Source organism: Sipha flava, unplaced genomic scaffold, assembly GCF_003268045.1.
Source record: "Sipha flava isolate LNK unplaced genomic scaffold, YSA_version1 132_pilon_pilon, whole genome shotgun sequence".
Lineage (NCBI taxonomy): Eukaryota > Metazoa > Arthropoda > Insecta > Hemiptera > Aphididae > Sipha > Sipha flava.
The window spans coordinates 256,559-280,096 of record NW_020271758.1 but is presented as its reverse complement, the minus strand read 5'-3'; the positions used below and the strand labels follow the sequence as shown (position 1 = coordinate 280,096).

The window sequence follows — 23,538 nt, the reverse complement described above, 5'->3', positions numbered from 1 at the left end:
ATGTTTTATGTATATACCAATAACTATTCTCACACGTCCGTATGTATTTTTAAAGCGAATATGATTATCGTATTACTATACGTTTGGGTGTGTACAAGTTGTTTCTGGCGAAGCATTCGCCTTTTTTTTCGAACCGCGTTTACCTGCACGGCACGTTGTTATGCACGAGTTAGTGGCATAGTGTTATGTTATTATCATACGAGTAGTACGCGAAAATTTCAGGCCCGGAGTGAATGGCACTGGGAAGGAAATCTAAGAAAAGCTGAACATTTTACCTAAGCAGTTCCGCGTTTTATTTTTTCACCGACGAAAATAATATCGTTTCGTTTTGTATAATATAGTTTTTTTTTTATTTTTTTCTCAATACTAACGGTTTCACAAAGCAATTGTTTGATATAAATTTCTGGACAGTTCTAATTTATCATGATTCATCGTCTACGCATGCACTATATTTCGGTGAACGCTTGTGGTCCGAAAGACTAGTAATAACTAGAGTAGCTATATTGAGTATGAAAAGTAAAATGGTATCGGATAAAATGGACAAAAATTAATAAACGGCGTTTCCCGAATGCATTTAAACTTAACAAATTCACGGCTATTATACCTACAAAATGTTAATATACAATATAAATCAATATATACCACCAAAGAAATGAAATCAATAAAAAAAAAAAATTAAAAAAATAATATCCCATTTTTAACCGAATCAGAGAGCAAAACTCGATTTCCATTTAATTCGTTCGACACGTAATAATCACGCGCTAGTATCGCATCATCGAACATTGTAATTGTATTACATTATTATTTGTGAAATGTTTTAGTAAGAACCGAAACGTATGAATCGGATGAATGTTATTAACACAGCTATAATTTATATTCAACACATTGTTCTATATCATGATATTTCACATAAAACGTATTATTATTAATTTAATTCAATATTAGGTAATGTAATTAATTAATTTAACCTTAAATATTTAGCTGCAGATGATAAAAAACCATAATACAACAGTAACATTAAATTTGCGTATGACAGTTATTATCGTTTTCGGTTTTCACAGTTTCTATGGGTATTCAGAGCCATACGCAGACAAGAGATTTTTCCTAAAAAAATGTTGTGCTTAGTCAAAACTTGTAAAAATATCCATGCTATAATTAGGTACCAGTTTTGGTGAGGTCATAGATTATACTTTATGAGTGAATAACGCAAATAAAGCCAAAACCGAACCCAGATCATATCATGCATGCGCATTCAATTTTTCATAATTTAAATAATAAACTACACAATACAAATGATAAACAACTAATAATTTATAAGTCCATCAGTTCTTAAGAATTGAGTTTTATGAATAAAATCTACTTACAAATTTCCCTCAGATTTTTAAACAAATTAGAAATACACCAGGCCAAGAATCGTTTTTGAATTATATAAAAGCCATCAACGCGTATATAATGATGTATAATTAACAGCTAAAGTTCATTCCACTTTCCCTCCATTCTTAACTCATTCATGACTATGGCGCACTAGAAAAATTTTTTTTTCTTCATAGATTTTTTCCGAAAACAAAAATTAAATTATCAAGCTTACATTGATCAGGTTTTATTAAATAAAAATGTTCATTTGTGTGACTGTCCCTTTCATATCTAATCAAAACCATATTGACTACTGCTATGAAATATTATATTGTCACGTGGTTGAAGGTTAGTGAGAAATATAATCTTTACTTTTTTTTAATAAAAAAAAACAGGTACCATTGATGTTATAATAATATTTACATGACATTTAATGAAAACGATATAGTTTGATGTATTTCAAGTTCAGACGTTTAGAAATAGTTTGACAGCTTTTGTAAAATATTTTCAATAAAATTGGTTGATATTACCACGCCATATTTATTTTGATTGATAACATCGGTCTTTAAAAATATTTAATTACTTGACTTCATTATTATTTCAGTACAAAAAGTTCGGATGATAGGACGAGAATTTTTTCTAAAATGTTTGCAACTAAAAATTATTTTCAGATAATATTTACAGCGTAAACGGTGGTTTTATAAGGAGAGAAAATGACATAATTTATTCACGAATAATCGTAAAACTTTATTCATAATTTTTTTAAAAACTTATCACCGTAATTTTGGATCATTAGTTTCATTTTTATTTAAAATACATCTAGTGCAATAGTGTTAATTTATCTGTTTATTACTTTATACATCATGAATTGTTAAATTAAGAACTAAATAATTATCATGTGTACATATTATAAGTATATTAGTGCATATGTTATATACGATATTGTAATCTAAATGTTAAAATAATTATAATGCATAATAAATGAAACGTATTCTATGCAACTATCATGTTATATTATAACAATCAGTTCAATTGAAAATAGAATGATATAACAATATATTTCAAATAAAAACCATTTAGTTATGAAATTGTTATAGAAATATTGATAAAATCTACTGTTTATTTTACTTATTATCTATATAAATATTTAAGAAAGCTTAATATGATCTATGGTGATTGAAAGGTAAAAAAATATTTTATATTAATTTTATATAAAAGTAATTTTTTTTTTTTTTTAGAACAAATTATTTGGTTTAAAATATTTGAAATTTATATTACTTAAGTTCGATATTATAATTTCCTAATGATTTTTAGAAGGTATTCAGTTGGGACACATTATCGTTAAAGTAAATTCCAATATTATTCAAAATTATAACTTTTAATAGTACCTAGGATCTTTATGATACTAATAAATTTTTATTAATACAAAATAATAGAACTCAAATATTTGAAAACACAAAATCATTAAACGTTAAACAAATACTTAATACCATAATATTGATAAAAAATGTATATTTTAAATGTTACCTGTTGGAGAAATCTAACTGAAAATATATCATGCAAAGAAAAAATAATAATTATGAACTACAATTGTATTTAACGCTTAGCCGACCAAAAACAGTAATTATTAAATATTTAAACGTATAATATATTGATAAATTTTACATGCAATTCATAGTTAGAAAAATTTTCGTAATAATTGTAAACATTAAAACATTAATTAACTTAATCGCATTTTACTATATATTAGAATAAAATCAATTTAATTTTAAACATCTGAAAATAGTAGTTATTTCAATATTACGTTAAGCAATTATAGAATTTTCGATGCAAAAATTATGAACTAAATTATGAATTAAATAAAATTATTTAAACGTTATAAAATTAAATTTTAAATAAATAAATATGGTTTGGCTAAGCAAATATAAGTCAATACTACGGAATTTTTTTTTAAAAAAATAAATAAAATTCCATACATATACATACAACACACTCCCACACCGCGCATTTTAAACATTTAAATAAAATACAAATAGAGAAAATATTACACACATTTTATAATCGTAACACAAAATTGCAGCTAGGAAATACATTTTAATGCAATATTGTGAATAATAAAAATTCCTTTATGTTAAATATCAAATATAATTTCAGTAACGTTCCGTATGTTTAGGAAAATTTTAGTAATGTTTTGTTATAAATACATAAGTAAGATATAATAGACTTAACGTAACACTTTTTACGTAACACTTTTTCTGTTTCGCCAACTCTCGTTTTTCAATTGGATTCTATTTTAGCGATAAGACTTAGTATCTAATAATATTTAATATGTACCCTACTCACAGTTAAGAGTGTTTCAGAATCTAATGACCAAACTAATTGGTAATTTGTCAAAGATTGAATTTGAAGATTAAACATCAAAACACACAAACATCAATACATTTAGTTTGGAATATGAAAGTCATCATACTATCATTGAATATTATTCATAAACATTTTATACAACGACTTTATTTTGGTCTTTCTTTCATTTTTATTTGTTTCGCCAGTTGTGAGTGACATTAATTACTACACGATGATTGCATTTCAACAAATAAGTGAAAGGGTTTGGCAAAGTCCATATTCATAAAATATTGGAAAATGTAAACTTTTAATTATAAAAATTTTGAAATCGTGTTGATTATATGGGTAAATATATGTGCAATAATGTTAACTCAAAAAATTGTAAAATCGAAAGGTTAAAAAAAAAACCTAAAAAAAAACCTAAAAACACCTTGGTTATCAATTGAAGCAAAATGTCCGAAAATAATATTTTAGATTTTGATACTCCTTATACAACAGATTTGAAAATAAAAAAAATCGAATACCATTCATACTTGTACATTCCGTATACAAACTCATTCAATGAAAATGATGAAATATGTATTTATTATTGTTTTCGACTAGGTACTACAACTGAATATTATTCAGCTCAGGAATAAAAATCCTTTTTTGTTACTATATTAAACGATTTTTGAATATATGTGTTCAAGACGCTTGCGGGTCGTTTAAGTATAGTTTAATTTTTGAATAATTAAAATATTAACTCGTGTTTTTATTTCTCAATATTTTCAAGTAATAGAAAAACCTGGAAGTAATAATATGAGTGGGCAAAACGAAGAAAGTGGGAAATCATATACCTTCCTCCAAAAAAACTATGAAAAATATCATAAGACCACGCTTAAACCGAAATTAACAAATTTAATTTAACAACACGATTTCAAAAGATATCAAACAAAGAAAAAATTAAACTTTAAGCATCATAAATTTAAATACTTTTGATGATAATTATAAGAATGTGATGTCACTTTATTTGTTTAAATGTTAGAATATAGATGATCGGCCATCAAAATTGTTAAAATTGTGTCCACATCCTAAAAGGATTGGTTCAATGAATAAAAAAAAATATCGTACATAACAAGTATAATAATGACGCCCATAAGACGATTCTGAGCGAAAATCGATTTGTTATATTGTTTAAAATTGGCCGTTATAAATATGTTTTAATAATTGATATTATATTTATGAGTAAATTAATTTGAGAAGTTCAAAATACACCCAATTTAAAACATGATTAGTTCAATGGTAACAAAATTTGATTGACCAAAATGAGATAGTAGTGTGTGTTTGTATGTTCTGACTCCATAAGCTTTACGTTACAAAGAAAAAACAAAATTTTAGGTAGAAATTCCCACTCAGATTTGTTCGTTTTTCCCTGTAATTCTAAAAATGCAAAATTTTCAAAGCACAGTAATTTCACCAAATATTGGTAGAAAGTTCCTCTCAGATTTCTACACAAATTCACATAAAATCCTTTTGTAAATTTTTGACTTAGTAGGAAACGTTTTCATTTATAAAATATAAGAAAATTAACTGAGAAAAAATTAGAACACAATGTATGAATTCAATTTTCTACTGGCTGACAATATCGTAAAACTGTCATTGTTTACCATGCTCATGATTTATTCAAAAATCTATTTGAAAGTTCTGAGTCCGTTTTACATAATCGAGCACAGTACCAAAAGTTCATACACAACGATCGTATGTATTATAATGGAGCACAATACTAAGAATTAATAATTTTGTTGCTACAGACAAAAACAACAATTTGATAAGAAAAATCCCTCTCAATTTTTTTCGTTTTTCCCTGTAGTTCCAAAAATGCAAAATTTTCATAAAACGCTGTTTCACCAAATTTTTGCCGAAAATTTCCCTCGAAATATTTTATGAAACCTTGGTCATCAATTGAAGCATAATGTCCGAAAATGATATTTTAGATATTGATATTCCTTATACTACAGATTCGGAAATAACAAAAATCGTATACCATTTATACATTCCATATACAAAGTCATTCAATGAAAATGATGAAATATATATTTTAGTTCAGCAGACAGACATATATCCATACTTGTATGAAAGTTTTATTTTTATTGATGGGATATTTGTCGACCCTGAAAAATCTAAAGTGTCTAATAACGGCATGTCTTTTTTATTTGATTAAGTGCGATTGGAAATAAACGACGTAGAAGTGGATAGAACTCGAAACCTAGGTATTACAAATTCGTTAAAAGGTTATTAATCAAGTACTCCTGCTAATCATCATTGCTATAAAAATGCTGGGTGGAATTTCAAAAATGAATCTCAAGTAGTTAATACTAAAAGAGAGTTTACTGTATGTATTCCGTTGGAATACTGAGTAGGTTTTTTCGAAGACTTTAAACATTTTTTAATTAATAATTGATTGCAATTCATTTTAATTAAAGGTAATAACAATCTTCAACTATTAGTTAATAAGACATCACAATCTACTACAACAGTTCACTCGTATTAATCACAAATTCATAAATCACTATTAATAAAATAATTTGGAAGATTCCACATGTAAGTGTAGATGACACGAAGCAATTAAAAATAATGATAATTATTAAGAATGAAAAAAGGGGAGTTACCTGTTTCCGCCATACCCTTTTTTCCGCCAAAATCGAAAAAAGGTAAGATTCCCATTTCCGCCAAACGCCATTTCCACCAAAAAAAGTTTGGAAACCATTGGTTTTAATTTTTAAGCAATATTGAATATATGTGGTATGTATAAAAGACAATGACATTTGTAATGTATACACCGATAATCTTCAATAATTTTTGATAATCGTCGATAACGGAAGGAAACATACACTGTATCATAGTTTGTTAATAATTATCACACAATAATTATCTGACAAATGTTAAATTCTTATATCTCGATTCAGTATCTGTTCTGTTTGTCACCAGACTAACAAAATTTTAATACCGTTCTTAAAATGGAATTGTAAGCAAAAGAGGTAAAACGATGTTGATTTTATATGGTTTTAAATATGTTTTTGATTATACGTCACAAACTAATGTAATTCAGTGAAGATGTTTCATGAACAATTTTCGAGCCAATAATATAAAATATAAAAAAAATTCCAAAACAAATAAATATTTAACTGTTTAAAAACAACAGAAGACACAATTACAAAAAAAAAATTCCAATGAAATTAGTAGATACACTTTTTTCAAATAAATGTTTCTTTTCATTATAAGATTTTTTAAAATCTGACCTATACTTATGATTGTAATTTTTTAAAACTTTACATTTACTTGTATTATACAGTAGAGCCTCGATTATCCGAATCTCCTTTATACGAACCCTCTATTATCTGAGCTATAATTAGCGTATCCGAACATTATATTATCCGAACATGAAAACTCGTATCCGGCCGGTCGGCCAGCCGGTTTATCGAATTTATCAAATTATCATCAATCATTAGTATATGACCAAAACGCAATGGGCTTATCTAAACGACGTCCTCGTGTTTAACTTGTCAGTTTAGTTTGGCTCTCTACCGCACACATATTGTAATACATACGTACAAATATATTACGATTGTCAAGTACTTATGTAAAATGTCTTATAAACGTAAACGTCATGTTCTTACGATGGATCAAAAAAATAGAAATTCTTGCTAAACTGGACAAAGGTGAGACTAGCGTATCTTTAGCCCGTCTTTATAATATAGGTAAAGCAACAGTTACAGATATTAAAAACAATCGTCATGCAATCATGAATTTTGCGTCAAAAATGGATAGTGATGATGGAATAAAAAGAAGGAAAGTTATGAAAGTCGCAAAATATCATGATCTTAACAAAGCAATGGAAATGTGGTTTATACAAAAACGAAGCTTAAATGAACCAATTTCTGGACCACTCATATGTGAAAAAGCTCTCGAGATGAATACAAAACTTAAGGGCCCTGAAGATTTTAAGGCCAGCAGTGGCTGGCTTCATAAATTCAAATCTCGACATGGAATACGTGAGTAACAAATTCTAGGTGAATTATTATCAGCCGATTCTAGTAGTCTAAACATTTCAATTATTTGTGGAAAAAGAAGGATATTCTCAAGATTCCGTTTACAATGCCGATGAAAGTGGCTTATTCTGGAAAGCACTACCAAGAAAATCACTTGTTTCTTGTCAAGAACATGCAGCGCGTGGCTTTAAGGTATCCAAAGAAAGAGTAACAATTATGACATGTGCTAATGCTGCTGGGACCCATAAATTGCCATTACTACTCATAGGAAAATCAAAGAAACCACGGTGTTTCAAGAACATCAAAAGTTTACCGGTAACGTATACAGCTCAAAAAAATGCCTGGATGGACTCTAAATTATTTCTTAATTGGTTTGAAAATGACTTCATAAAAAAATGTAAAAAAAGTGGCGTCAGGATCATCACAAGACAGGTAAAGTATTACTCTTACTAGACAATTCACCCACTCACCCATCCGCCGAAGTATTAAATTTAATTGATCCAGATTATCAAGTCATGTTTTTTCCACCAAACGTAACGTCTTTGATTCAGCCCATGGATCAGGGAGTAATCGAAAAATTCAAAAGAATGTACCGAAAACAAATGTTGAAGAGACTTTTATTAAATGAAGGTACTGAAGAGAGTGTTGTTGAATTTTCAAAATTATTAAATTTGAAACACTGCTGTTACATGGCAGCAGATGCCTGGGATAATTTGACTGAGGAAAATTTACGAAATGCTTGGAAGAAGTTGTGGGTTGCTTCAATGGAGTTAGAAGCCGAAGAAGAAACTGATCTAAATAATCTTGATGATTTTTTTGATTTATTTAATGAAATTCCAGGATTTAATAACTGTAATTATGATGACGCTGTTGATTGATTAATAACTGATGTAAATGATCTAGGATATCAAATATTAGATAATGATGAAATCATTTCTTCGATGCAAAATGAAGAAAGTGACGACACTAGTGATGAAAGTATAGGTACACCAAAAGGACCAACATCTGCTGAAGCATTTGCTACTTTTAAAACTGGTCTTGAGTGGTTTGAAAAACAGGCCGAATGTTGTCCAACACAATTACTTCTACTTAAACGTTTGCGAGACTTGGCTGCAGAAAAGCGTGTTGCAGCTTATCGTCAAATTAAAATTGATAATTTTGTCAAAAAAATATAATAAATAAAATGTATAAATGTAATGTATTTCTAATAATGTAATTTATTTCTGATAATGTAATGTATGTAATTCTAATGAAATATTAATAATAATAATAAATATTTTATTATAAAAATAATAAATAATTAATACATCATATTATAAAAAAATTTTATTTTATATTTCCAATATCCGAACTTTTGCATATCCGAACTAGGTGCGGTCCCAATTAGTTCGGATAATCGAGGTTCTACTGTAGTTAAATATAATGGACATATTATAGTATGCAATTATGTAATATTTAAAAAACTCTAATATAATTGTGCCTATATTCGACTTATATATTTTTATTATGTACTTGTATTAAAATGTATAATGATAAGAATATGTAACAATTGTACATGGTTCCTAAATAGTAATTGGCGGAAACGGGAATCATACCTTTTTCATTTTTGGTGGATAAGGACTAAGCGTAAATCAGGGAACCGGATTTTTGACAGAAACGAGACATGCCTGAAAAAAGTTAATATATTCCATTTAGATCACTTGAAACTTTTGAATATCCGGAACTTGATAATTCTAAAAATGTTGTGTTGAATTTGAAAACTGGATCAAAATTGAAAAAACCACTCTACGTTATAATTAGATTACAAAAAGGGCGAAAAAATAACGTTAAAGTGATTTTAAACTCAAACATATATTCGTACGATAATTTAAACCTAGATTTTGATAAGAATAATTTTACATTACGAGTACATTACGATATGTATGCATAATTTCAAAAATTAAAAACGAAATCCAATACTAGATTCGACTGAGTTTTATAAGCTATGCACCGATTATAGTCACAGATACTTCAAAACAGAACGATACAGTTCCTGATGAACAACGTTACTTTAAAACTCAAATCATCGGACAGTTTTGTGGGAATCACCACGTGCTGTTTTACATGACAGTATTGTTGGGTATGTACCATCAACGAGAGAAGTAAGAGGACTTGTTTAAACCCTATTAATCTAGTTGAATATTTATTTATTATTTTATACTTTCATTATACTATTTATAATTTTATAGTTAGAAAAGCTTGATAAATTGAAACTATGATGATTACAAAATGAACTACTTAATAATGAATTCATAAATTGTGTTCTAATTTTTCTTCAATAATTTATCTTATATTTTATAAATGAAGAACGTGTAATACCAAGTCCAAAATTTACAAAAAAGTTTTATGCGAATTTGCGTAGAAATCTGAGAGGAACTTTCTACCCAAATTTGATAAATTTACTGTCCTATAAAAATTTTGCATTTTTGGAATTACAGAGAAAAACGAAAAAATCTGAGAGACTTTCTACCTAAAATATTGGTTTTTCTCTGTAACGAAAAAATTATGAAATCGGAATATATAAAAACACTCTAATTGAGATTATAAAAAAAATGAATATTAAAACAATGGACCAAGTTTATAAATATTGTAATCATCGTTTTATGAATTATTTAAATGAAATATATCACAGATAAATTCTAAAAATTATGATCCATACGGTATCAGTTTTGGATGTAAGAAGAGGAAATATTTACTTCTCATATGGGATTCGAAAAAAAATTAACTGATAAATCATATTAAATTCAGAAATCGCATTTATATACGACCACTTAGATTTTTGCTTAGAGTGCAAAAATGAAAAATAAAATAAAAATTGTCGAATTATTGTTCACAAAACAAAAAAAGTGTTCAACTGCGATTTTCAATGTTGTGCATTTTACAGAACCATAACACTAATGTAAAATACTAAATTTAACGAAATTAATGAAAAACAATTGTTTTTATGGAATTCGACCGTGTTATTTATTTTCGCAACGACCAACGATTACTATTTTCTGTTGCAGACCATAACTATACATACTATAACTATACATACTATAACATACTATTCAGTATCGTAATATTATCGAATAGAAAATGGAAAACCAACAAAAATTAATAATGAGCTTATTATAATAGTCTGTCCGTCATAAATCATCAATATTAGACACAGACACCTCGAGAAGCTAGAACAAACAAATTTATATTTCTCGAGGTACAATGAACGTGTAAAATTTTTAGTTTTTTTTCTCAGAAATCAAGTACAACGCAACAAAAAAAATGCTTCACTTCAACTATTGCGTGCGCAAATGTAAGGTACACATATAATATTGTGCGTTTATAAGTTAAGGGGTGGTTAAAGGGTTAATTTGTGGTTTCGGCGATAACGACAACGATGACGATGACGCCTACCTACGTCCACCAACTGAGCACTATGGCTCTAAACGCGATGGGCCGAGAGTGATAGATGTTTTGCCCACATAGGTACCAGGCGGAATCGTACAAAGTGCTAGGAGACGGAGGTAGGAGTCTGCGTACCGTTCGTAGTATGTCCGCGCAGGAGGTGGTGTTAGGGAGAGGAATACGGTTACCAGGTCCAAGTATCAGGTGGGTGGAAAGGGCGGGGGTGAAATCGCAGTCTCAACGTGAAACTTGTAAAAGTTACGATACCCACGCTGGTGTACTTGTACACATACAGTGTTTGAAAATATCATAAAACCGTGAAACATCTCAGTGAAATATTTCGTGAAATTTTGCAGTAACGAGGAATATTTCAGATTTTCGGAAAATAATTGATATTTTTTTTTTTTTTTATAAGTTTTTAATTTAACGAATATTTGTCCGGTTAACGATCGACACAATGCAATTATTTTTATACCGGTTTAATATAAAAAGAACACAATACGTTACTCGTATATTATATTATGCGATACATTATAGAACAGCGGTTCTTAACCATAAGGTCGCGACCCAATTTCGGGTCGCCAATAATTTTAAATGGGTCGGATGAAAATTTAAAACGTTAGTATAATATTTTTATTTTTAAGTCTTATAAATAATAAATGAAACCTCATGTACGTTGGTTATCATGGAGAAAAAATTTTAACGAGATTTTTTGAATTAAGAACTGAAATAGAAGTATTTTTAAGAGAAAAAAATTCACTGTTATCCATCCATTTTCAAGATATAATTTGGTTGACAAAAGTTGCGAGTCTATCAGATATTTTTTTCGTTATTAAATGAGTTAAATTTAAGTATGCAAAGGCCATTAACTAATATTTTTACACGTTGTAATAAAGATATTAACTACAATCAAAACCAAATCAAGAAACAAGCTTGATGTCGAACCCACGATGAGTATTTCACTTACTAACTCCATAGAAGAACTCTAAATTGATTCATTGGTAAAGCAACATCAAGACCAAGAAAGTCATTAAATTAAAAATTATTTAAAAAACAATACAATATTATTAAAAGAAATGTTTATTTTTAAATATAATGTAATTAATATTATGACTTGTTATGAATACAAGTAATATGAGTAAAAAATGTTATTCAATTAAGAGTACCAAATAGTTATTTTTTATTCTGCCATTGAATATTATTTATTAAAAGGTCACAGGAAAAATTTGGTAAATATCTTGGGTCGCCACTACACAAAGGTTAAGAACCGATGTTATAGAAGATGATCAGATTTTAAATAGGAAGTTACAGTAGGTTATATAAACGTGTTCGCTTGTAAAGAGTTATAATGATTCATAAAACGACCAAATGTTTAATAAATTGTTGACTACAGAACAAAATTATTGTAATAATAATAATAATAATAATAATAATGTTAATAATAACAATAATAATATACCATTGAAATCTGAAAGTGTTTGTCGTTTACTCCCTATTAATTTTTAGATTCAATTTACACTCAATTTACACAACGAAATAAAAGTATTGATAAATTTAAATTTAGGAGATTAATAATAGTTACAGTCAACTCGTGATATAAGAAATTTCAAGGGACCGAACAAAGAGTTCACTATATCAAAAGTTGGTTACATCAAAATCATAAATCAACAAAATTTGTTTAAACGAGATTTAAAAGGAAATTTAGATTTTATTAGATACATATATAATATATATTATATACATACATAAGTTATTATTTATTATTTAATTAAAATTTATATTTTGTTTATTATGTACATTAGGGTGACCCTTAGTTATAGGTGAAGAAAAAAAAATATTTTTAATTTTTCACTCCCTCATTTCACTTGATAAATTTGTTCATGATTACTAACCCCCTTCACGTACCACAGTGGAGTTGAAAAGTTGCAAAATATTGTTAGTTTATCGTTTTTTTAATATAATCAATAAACTATTGAACTTATCGTAAAAATATACATAACTTAAACTATAGATATTTATATTTTTAATAAAAAACATGTCTATACAATTTTCATATATCTATTATTTTATATGAAAAATTATAAAATATCGAATATTTTATTTATTTAAAAAAATATAACTTTTTTAAGGTTTTTTAAGTATATCGAAATTACGGTTGATGATACGATAACATTTTCCAGGTAATAATGATAAAAAATTAAATTTTTTATAAAAAAGGTATTAAACAATGAACTCCGTAAAAATAAGTTTAATTTATATTTAACAGAAGTGTATCTTATAAATTATGAGATGAAAATTATCTTATAGCCATAATAATAGTCGAAAATTATTCGAAAAAATTAATAATATCAAGTTCCAAAATCATAAAAATTAAAATTCATTACATTGCAAGAGTTTTGACTAAAAAACTTCGTTATATGGAGGGGACAAAAATACATTTAATTCTACGTTATATCACGAGATTATCTATAGAACGACAGTTTTATTCGTTATATAAAGATTTGCGATACATCGAACTTCGTTATACTGCGAGTTGACTGTATTAAGGAATCGCGTTTTCTTCTGTATACAGTTAAGATCAAGTATCGGATGAATTATGTATAATCAGAGAATGTTATGATGGGCCCGAATCTTAAATATTGTAGTTGTGTCAACAAAACATTCGATATTCCACGGTTTTTGAATTATGTATTTCACTAAAGTAATAATTTTATTGTGATGTATTTCAATTGAAATATTTAACATCTCAAACACTATAAATATAATTTAATATAAACAATAGTAATCAGTGTCGGTGTGACTCATGAACGGGCCCCGTACAAAAAATGTATGATGGGCCCTTTAACAACATAACATTGGAATAAGATTCAATAAATACCTACGAAAAAGGTTTTTTCTCGCTAAGCACAAAATCTTCTACAAATTTTAATTTAGTTTTTATATTTTTTAAAAGCAAATATTATCGAATTATCATTGTTTTCGTGTATATAATCGTTAAACAATTATCTCAATTTTTTATAGTATTTATATTTGTTCGATTTTGATCAAGAGAACAAAAATGTATAAATTAATCCAGTTCTATTAAATCACGTCAACAATACTTCAAAATTAAGATAAGAATAACATAATTTTAATTTAATTCCGGAAAATAATTATAATGAGTTTTCATGTTAGCGTGGTGGCTTTGATCCCAGAGGTGAATTTAGGAGAGGTTCAAAAGGTCAAATGACCCACAGTTAATATTTGTTGAAAAATTGTCCTTTTTGAAGACTACCTATATTTTTTAAACGTGCCGACTGTAAGTTAAAGTTAAAACTAAACCAGCAAATCCTTCAGTTCCACCCCCCCACCCACAAATAATGCCACTGGTTTAAATGTATAGTAAAATAAAACATATATTTATCAGACCCAACGTAAGATTCCATAAAATAAGATAAATGTTTACAATGATAAGTATGAATAACTTAAAAAAAAAATTGTATATGATAATATTGTTTTTTTTTTTTACAAAAAATACATTTATAATACACTTTCGGCTCAAAAAAGTGGCCTCTTGAAATAGCCTGACCCACAGTTCTCTAACCACCCCTGTTTGGGTCCTATTTCAAGAATGAATCTCAGGGCCCCCGGCGTTTGCCGGGTATCCGAGTGGGCCAGACCGACACTGGTGGTAATGTTACAATAACGTGTGATTTCGAACTTTTAAGAGGAGGGTAGGGATTTTTTAAGGCGCGATCCGTTACGGTCGCTAAATCGTGAAATCCTGATACAAGGAACACTTACGGTCGTGGTGCTGGTGACGGCGACGACGGCGGACGACACATTTTCCAGTCCGCAGACGGTGTTCAGCTAGTCCACAAGCGTTCGCGGCGATTGGCCGAGGACCCGCGACGACGCTCGTTTTTTCGGACGATTTTTTTAGTTACCCGCGCGCCCTCGTCTCGTTCCGGGAGAGTGAACGGAACGAATCGGTGGCGATCGAGGATGAGGGGGCGATGAGCAATATTATAATACCGATTGTGTGGCACAGACGAGAGCGAGCGGGAGAGGAATTCGCGAGAGAGTGAAAAAAAAAGTGATCGACGCGGGAAAACCAGCGCGTAAACGGGAAAGAAAAAAACAAGCTCGTAACGAGATTGGCGCGGAGTTTCGCGGTGTCGACACCACGGGCGGAGACGTGCACGCTCGCCGTATTTCCACGGCCGACTGCCGGCAGCCGCCGCCCGACCGTCGACGCTCGTCGAACACCGCGTTGCCCCGGTACCGCCGCGAGACGACTGTGCGCTCGCCACCGCCGTCGTCGCCGCTGCCTCCGCAGCCGCCGACACCGCCGGTTAATATACCGCCGCTGTACGGCTGCAGCGACCGCGACAACAATACCAATGATAATGATAATAATAATAATAATAATAATAATAATAATAATAATAATAATAAAAACTACCGTACTGACCGCGGTAACGGACGACGCGTGTATACTTACATGGTCGTCGTGGTCGTGGTCGGAACCTGCTTACGACGGGGATCTTCTGCCGCAGCGGTTACGTCTCACCTGCCTGGGCTTGGGTCTCAATAACCAGAGGAAAAACACGATTATCAGGATCAATATGGGATACGTAAGGCCAGTAGGCATGATCCACGACTCTTGGGAGCTGATTCGCACTGAACGCGGCGCTGGCCTTGGTGCGCCCTGGACTTAGCTGCGGCGCAGGGACGGTACAGGAACCGGTGCCGGTACCGGACGACGACGGTGAACCCGGTGATGTGGTGGAACGGAATGCGCGACAGGGCCAGTAACAGGGACGCGTAGCCTGTAAAACGAACGCGCATAAATGTACGTTGGTTGATTACGCGGTGTTCGTCGCGACAGGTGGTACTTGCCGGACCGAATACGTGGGTGGAGGTATCGGGGACGAAAGTGATTTCGGGCGCGGACGAGAAAATGTTACGAAAAAACGTATCGGTACATATGGTATTGGTACGTATGGTATTGCAATGTTCGATGTGAATACGGTGATGGGGAAACGAGTGCGAGACGGTGAACGCAATAGCAATGGTTCAACGAGCGCGGAACTGGAGGACTTGGACGTAGTCGTGTCGACCGACTGAGCCCGAGCGCCACCGCCTCCCGCAGGGGCGGTCGCGACTCGCCCGGTGCCGCAATGCGCAAGCGCGGCGCCGCCTACCGGCCTTCCGGTGGCGGGCGATCGTGCGTCAAAGCCCCCGGCCGACGAGAGAAACACCCCGCGAACATAATACACCGCGGCATTAATAGTAACGGTGTGAAATTTTTATTTAAAAACGGAACACGTCGTTTCGGCTGGGCCGGGGTTCACCGATACGGGGAGGAACGCCGAGGACGGGGCGACGGTGCCGTAGAAACTTTTCTACGACCGCAGGACAACGATTTCTCGACCCGCCCGTTCACGAATTTATCGACATTTGTCGGTCCGAAGCGACGTGGCCCCAAAAACGGTCCCGACCGTAACACGTAGGAGGGTCGGGGCATATGTGGGCGAGCAAAAAAGTACGAAAAGTTTTTCAGCTCGGCGGTGTTCGTCCCGAAAAAATTGCGGTTTTCCTCTACCGTTTGAAACGATCAACCGCGAAAACTACAGACGATTTGTTTCTCGCAATCAAAGCTCTTATGCGATGCGTACACATGGTTTTCAAACAAGTTATATTATTACTACCTATCGTGATGATATCGAACTAAAATCGCGATTTTCAGTTTCAGTGAAATACATTAAAATAAACTAAGCACGCAACAAAAATTATTTCTATAAAAATATGCATGTTTCGAGATTCAAAGTTTTTCGAACAACCATATAATGACCGAAAGCGATTGCGAACAAAACGAATTTAAAATGTTTTTTGATTTCAAGAACGATCGAAATACCTAAACGTTATCGACAAAGAGTAAGTACACAAGACGATTTTAAAACATTATTCTCGTCCGAAAAATGACAACGAGAAACGAAAAAAACACCTAAATACGAAAATTTAGCATATGTAAGTAATAAGTATAATATCAGTTCAAATAAATTTACTGTAACGATCATGTAACGATTATATAAAAAATAATGTATGTTAATGGCGCACTCGTAATCAAACTAATAACGAAGGCGATAAAATATTATCGTAGTTTATCTTAAATCGCATAAATTCAAATTAACTTTTCAACATAAATCGTATTATTTTACTAAAATAAATCTCGGAAATAGGCAAACAAATATTGAAATCGAGTAAAACATAATGTGAATACGGATCCCGCAAAGTACAAGTATTAGTCGCTCGCCGATTTATATCGGCGAAAAGATGTAAAGAAAAAATGTAATTGCGGCAGGTGAAACTAGCAAAAAATAAAATGTTGCATTTCCTTTTTGAATCCTAGCTTCTACGATTTTAACTATACTTTGGTAAAACAAACTCATGGACCAGATTTGACCAATAATTTATCACAAAAAAATTAAATAACAGATTTCTTTAATTACATATCATATTATATATTAAAAAATGTCAAAATAAATGTATAATGAATATTAAACACAAATGTATGAAATAAAATTGTTCACCTCTCTATAATTCGAATTATTTATTTTTTTCCCTCGATTATTCTAACACTTGGTAAATCAAAAACCACTATAATACAGTGGTATATTATATCGAATTTTTAGTAAAGTCCCCTGAATTTCAAACTATTTTATGATTATTATATATCTATAATACCCATAAACAAATTCTAGAGTATGTTTATTTCACTATTAATATATTTTAATAATTTTACAGAATTTCTATCGAAATAGAATTTCGTAACGTTATAATTAATTATATATTTTGTAGAACATTTTCAACACGTATACAGTATAGGATTAAAGGTTAGGTTAGGATTAAAGGAACAATCATTATTAAAATATACAAATCGTACAATAAATAATATTTTCACAAAATTAAAACATTCATGGTCGATATCTAGTAATATTATATTTTTTTTTCTAACATTCCTTGGGGTAATATATTTATTCTATCAATAAAGAGGAAATTCGAATTTTAATGTTTCTAATTGTTTTGAATTATAAAACATTTCATTCGAACACGTACACATACAAATATAAATAATAATAATAATGTTATTTAAATATTATATTTATATAAAAAATAACTTAATATAAAATCAATATATATATTAATATATAATATATATAATTAAATTAACCAGTAATTCATGATGTAATATTATATTATAAATAATATTAAAATACCACGGATGAAATAAATTACAAATATTTCAGTATTTTCATATTAAATATGATGATGATGGACTAATTAGCCTTTTTTTTTTTTTTTTTTTTTTTTTTAATGAATTGTTATTAAATCGCGATTTAGAATTAAAAAAATAATAACAATTTTTTTAAAAAAAAGAAATTTCATCCATGTGGAATAATAAATTATTTATAGTAATATATTAAAAAATAAAATTAGTAAATGGTTAATATCCGTAAATCAATATATACTAATAAATAGCTTATAAATATAAAAAAATAAATACTAAACCTAAAATATAATTATATTTGTAATGTTCAACAGATTTCGAATTAAAAATTTTCAAAGTCAATAAAATCATGACTGAATATAAAAATTAAAGGAATTAACACATTGAGAAAATTTAGTTGTTTTACATGGAGATAATTAATTTTAATAGGAAAGATTATTTAAAATCAGTTTTTATTATAATAAGTATTACAAATATAATATTACTCTAGACTAAGCATTTATTAATTTTTTTCTACACATAGCCTATTTTTGCTTTATATTTTAATAATATTTAACTGTGTTCTAATATTTACAGTTAAAGTGAATTATTAAATAAACTATTTTTTTATATTTTTTATTTTTTATAGATTGAAAAATAAGTTAAAAATAAAATATTATTTTATAGTTTTTTAAAATTATGTTAAAGGGAGTAGTACGGACAATGGTATTAAATATCGATGCGCTCGTGGACAAGAAATTAAAAAATAATTACTGAATATAATATTTTAAATTGCTTGTGAATTTTTTAGTTTTGAAAAAAAAACTTTAAGTTAACAAAATTTAAAGTTGAAAAAAAAACCAACGATCATAATGGAAAATTTGAATTTGAAATCGTGTCCGCGAGCAATGCTGATAATTATTGAACAACAAAAAAAACCAAATCAAAGCAGCCAATGCCTGATCTTACCTCTGCGGAGTGCTGTTTTGCAGTTACGAAACCGTTGCCTGGTGCGTTGAAACAGTAAATGCGAGTAAGGGACTGACCCGAACGGTATTCTGAACCCATCGAGAAGAACACGGCAGCGCACATGCGAACGAAACGCACTCAAATCGCACTGCTCGTGTTTTTAAGTATTTATATATACGTATATGTATACACATTTATATTTATGTTGTGTGCGTACCGAGAACTGAAAACCTAATCGGGGATGATGACGACGTCCGACGAGACGACGACAAGAATACGATTTGAATATTTTATTTGATTAAACGTTTTTCGGTGTACCTACACGAGAGATACACGGTACATAACATTTGTTGCGCGCGAAGTGCATATTATGCACTATATTATAATACGGTCCCGACCGAAATGATAAAAAAAATAATAATAATAGTAAAAAAAAAAAAAAACGGTATAACCGTTCGTTATCCCCGAGCAACAAGTAAACCGTAAAAACGATATTGTTTGGGTACCGACCAACCTTTACAAGTCCGCCACGTCGTTTCGCCGGAGAAACGTTCGAGTCAGTCAAGTATTACATACAACATACACAGTCGTTATTGATTTATATTTTATTACGATATTAATACGGACGTTACATAGGTGGTGTGCTTTTTTACGTTATTGATATCTGCTCGATACGAACGCGATCCGATTCCGTATCGCTACATCATCGTTTAATTTTTTTCGTCTCGGCGTTTTAATAATTTTTTTATCGACCCAGTATTACATTGATTTTGTATTGTTATTCTTACTTATGATAATCCACAACAATGTGTTATGGTTTATAATTAAAAAAAAAAAAAAATTGAAATCGATCGTTCAAATATTATTAACATCTATTGGTAAATTATTATTGAGATAAATTTTTATTGTTCAGCTGTATACTTCGAAAATTATTATATTCACTAGATTTTGTAATTTAAATGTACTTTTTTTTTTTAAGATTTTTACCTATACTAAATTAATTATTTGAAATAAATATAATATTATTCTGATATTTTAATTTTCTAAGCAATTTTTAATTAGTGAATTTATTATTAAGATCGAAAGAAAATTTTTATAATACATTTTTTTCCTTATAAAATATTATGAATATTTATTTAAATTTAATCCCTAATATAAATTTTTTTAAATTATTTTGGTAAATTATTTTACCAATGAAAATTAAATAAATAACAATACAAATAATATTTTAAAAAATAATATGATTATTGATATATATCTTTTTTTAATCCTTTTTTCGGTGATGATTATTTATTATTTTTTTTTTTTGTAATTTAACGATATTATTATATTATATTAAAAAAATTAAAGAATTATAAGAAATAAATCCTACTATTTATGTAGTTAAAAAAATATCCACAAATTATAATACAGTTTAAGCTGCTATTCATTTAAAAATAAAATATCTTTAATTTTTTTACTTGATTACATGTAGGTACTGTCATTTATTAGTTATAATTTAAAATTTAAAAATAATAAAAATAAATGCAAAAATTACATTTATTTTACTTAAAATAATTTTTTATTTAAAAATTTAATTAATTAAATTAAATTAAACTTAAATTTAAAAATTTTATTCGACTTTCAAAAACCGCTTGTGAAAAATTAGATACCTCACTATTGGTGAGGTATCGTAAATGTATTATTTTAAATTTTATTTAAACACGGATTTTTGAACAACGAATAAAAATACAAACGTTAACCAACCTTACAATAAACAGCTTCTTAAAGTAGTCGATTGATAGACAGTAGTAAACGATATGAAATATTGACAACAGCTAGTCCGCAGTTCGTCAGCGAAATGCAAAAGGATGGGTATGGTACGAAGTGGTTCTGCTATGAATCTAATAGAGAAAAAAATCAAAAATAAAACATTAAATTATTTATTTTAATAAATATATACTATTAATAAGTGATGTAAACAGTATAATATTGTAATAACGGTGTTTGAGATTATTTTTTCCGCTTACCTCAAGAGACAACAAGTTGACCGCAAGGAAGTTCGATGCAGAATGAACTGTCGATGCAGAATGAACTGTCGGTCCCGAGAGTAGAAAGTGGAGTGAGGCGTTCCAGGATAGGCTTTAAGGGCCGAACCACCAACAAGTTGATAAATCCGTAAATACGCGCAGTGTTCATGCGCAATCTACAAACTATAATTTACCAATCACATATACACGTTAAAAGCATTGCAATCACGCCCCCAAACACACACACACACACACACACACACACACACACACACACACACACAAGCACGCACACACACACACACATACACAAGCACGCACACACATACAAGCACGCACACACACAAGCGCGCGCGCGCGTATGCACGCACGCAAGCGCACAAACACCCGCACACACACCCGCACATACACACACACACACACACACACACACACACACACGCACGCACGCACGCACGCACGCACGCACGCACGCACAAACACACTTACGCAAGCGCACAAACACACCCGCACCCAGACACACACACACACACATGCACATGTACCTATATATTTATATATTACTCACACTAACGCGTAGCATTTACGTGTGTGTATGTATAAATGTATACTTTTTACTTATACAACCGATAAATGTGTGCGGTTTTGAAACCATTTTCAAATATGACATAATTTTATAATATCTTGTGCTGCATCTAGTATCGTTTGCAAATTTAAACTCGAGAAGGATGTAAAATCAAATGAATGATGAATAAATAATTTAATTTTTTTTCTCCAAACAACGATCGTATTTTTTTAAATTTAACGTGACTGTGATCGTAAATCATATACAGGATTTTGGAAATAAAAAATTATCCATTACGAAAATGAAGCAATTGTGCATTGCATTTTCAACGTCACGGCGCTCTTCAGTGTATTGTGTCGAGAAATTATCAAAACTATAATACAGCATAAAGTATTGCAAACAGAATTTGAATTGGGTTAAAAAAAAAATCATTATTACTACCGAAAACTTACCGAATAATTTTTAATAAACACTTGATATAGGTAATTCAAAATTTTGTGATCGAAAATGGAAAACTTTTACTTTGTTCATTTCAAAATTGGTTTGATAATTTTCATAAAAGAGCTATAAATATCAATATTATTTTTTTACTAATATCAAATTCTCAAAAAATATATTATTCGGGTGACGAAAATATGCCTACCTTTTAGTAGTTTGAGTTTTATTAGAAACTTCGATTCTATTGAATTAAGTACGATAAAAGTGGTTAAGACCAAATTAACCAAATTTTTTACTGGCCGATTATAATCAACACAAAATTAAATTATTGGTATTCATAAAAATAAAGAATAATTAAATGTAAAGTCTAGCTTCTTAATAGTTTACCGAAATTGATGGAATAATCAGTATTTATTATAGTAAAGTAGTGTATTGTAATGTATTCGATCGTTTTCTACGTATTTTAGTATAGACAATTTCCACTCACTAAAAAGATAAATGATAAGCTTGGTTGATGTTAATAAATGATAAATAATTCAATATACGAGGCGCTTATTCATTTATTATCTGACAGGCTTTAATCTAATTATATTTAATTACAATATTATCGAAGCCTAGCTATTTAATTTTTATAAAAAAAATTATTTCAGTTATCAAACTAATCACATTAGAACCGACTTTTTGAACGATATCCCTGCAGTTTCTCACTTCTTATAACAGTTAATTTAAATTAATATTTTAACTATCAAGCTTATAAAATTGAGTTTTGAATATTTTTCTTTTCAATAATCTCAGAATACCAATTTAGTCCAAAATATTAAATAGAAAATTATAATAGTTTATCCTTCTAATTATTAAATATAATAATAATAATAATAATAATCCCTTAATAATTAAAGGATTCATCAAATTTAAGTCAAACTAATTTTTTCTTTTAAAATTTTATAATAATAGTTTTTAAATTTTCTACATGAAAAATGTATATTTATTTTGAAAAATATTTTAACAAATTTCAACGACTCAAATCAAAGCACTGCTGTAAATCTTTATTTTCACAATAATTATAAAAATAAATGTGTTAAATGTCATTTCGTCTTGTGACACCCAATATTTGATAAGAAACAGAGTCATATTATAATAAATAAAAACTAAAAATTC

The 23,538-nt window shown here is 29.6% G+C and overlaps 1 protein-coding gene across 5 annotated transcripts in view; it reads right to left on the bottom strand.

The window, feature by feature from the left end:
- The window catches only part of LOC112679217, a 101,474-nt gene extending 80,017 nt beyond the window's left edge, over positions 1–21,457 (bottom strand). Inside the window, exons 1-3 of one of the 5 annotated variants that reach the window (XM_025548936.1) lie at positions 21,378–21,457; positions 21,115–21,251; positions 15,631–15,958 (exon numbers count right to left, since the gene is read on the bottom strand). The gene's annotated coding sequence lies outside the window, so the exon portion shown is untranslated. Of the gene's footprint in view, positions 1–14,930; positions 15,398–15,630; positions 16,230–21,114; positions 21,252–21,377 lie in introns of those variants that run through there. The other 4 variants (XM_025548937.1, XR_003148186.1, XM_025548935.1 and 1 more) reach the window with 4 other exon arrangements.
- Between the last annotated feature and the right edge of the window lie 2,081 nt (positions 21,458–23,538).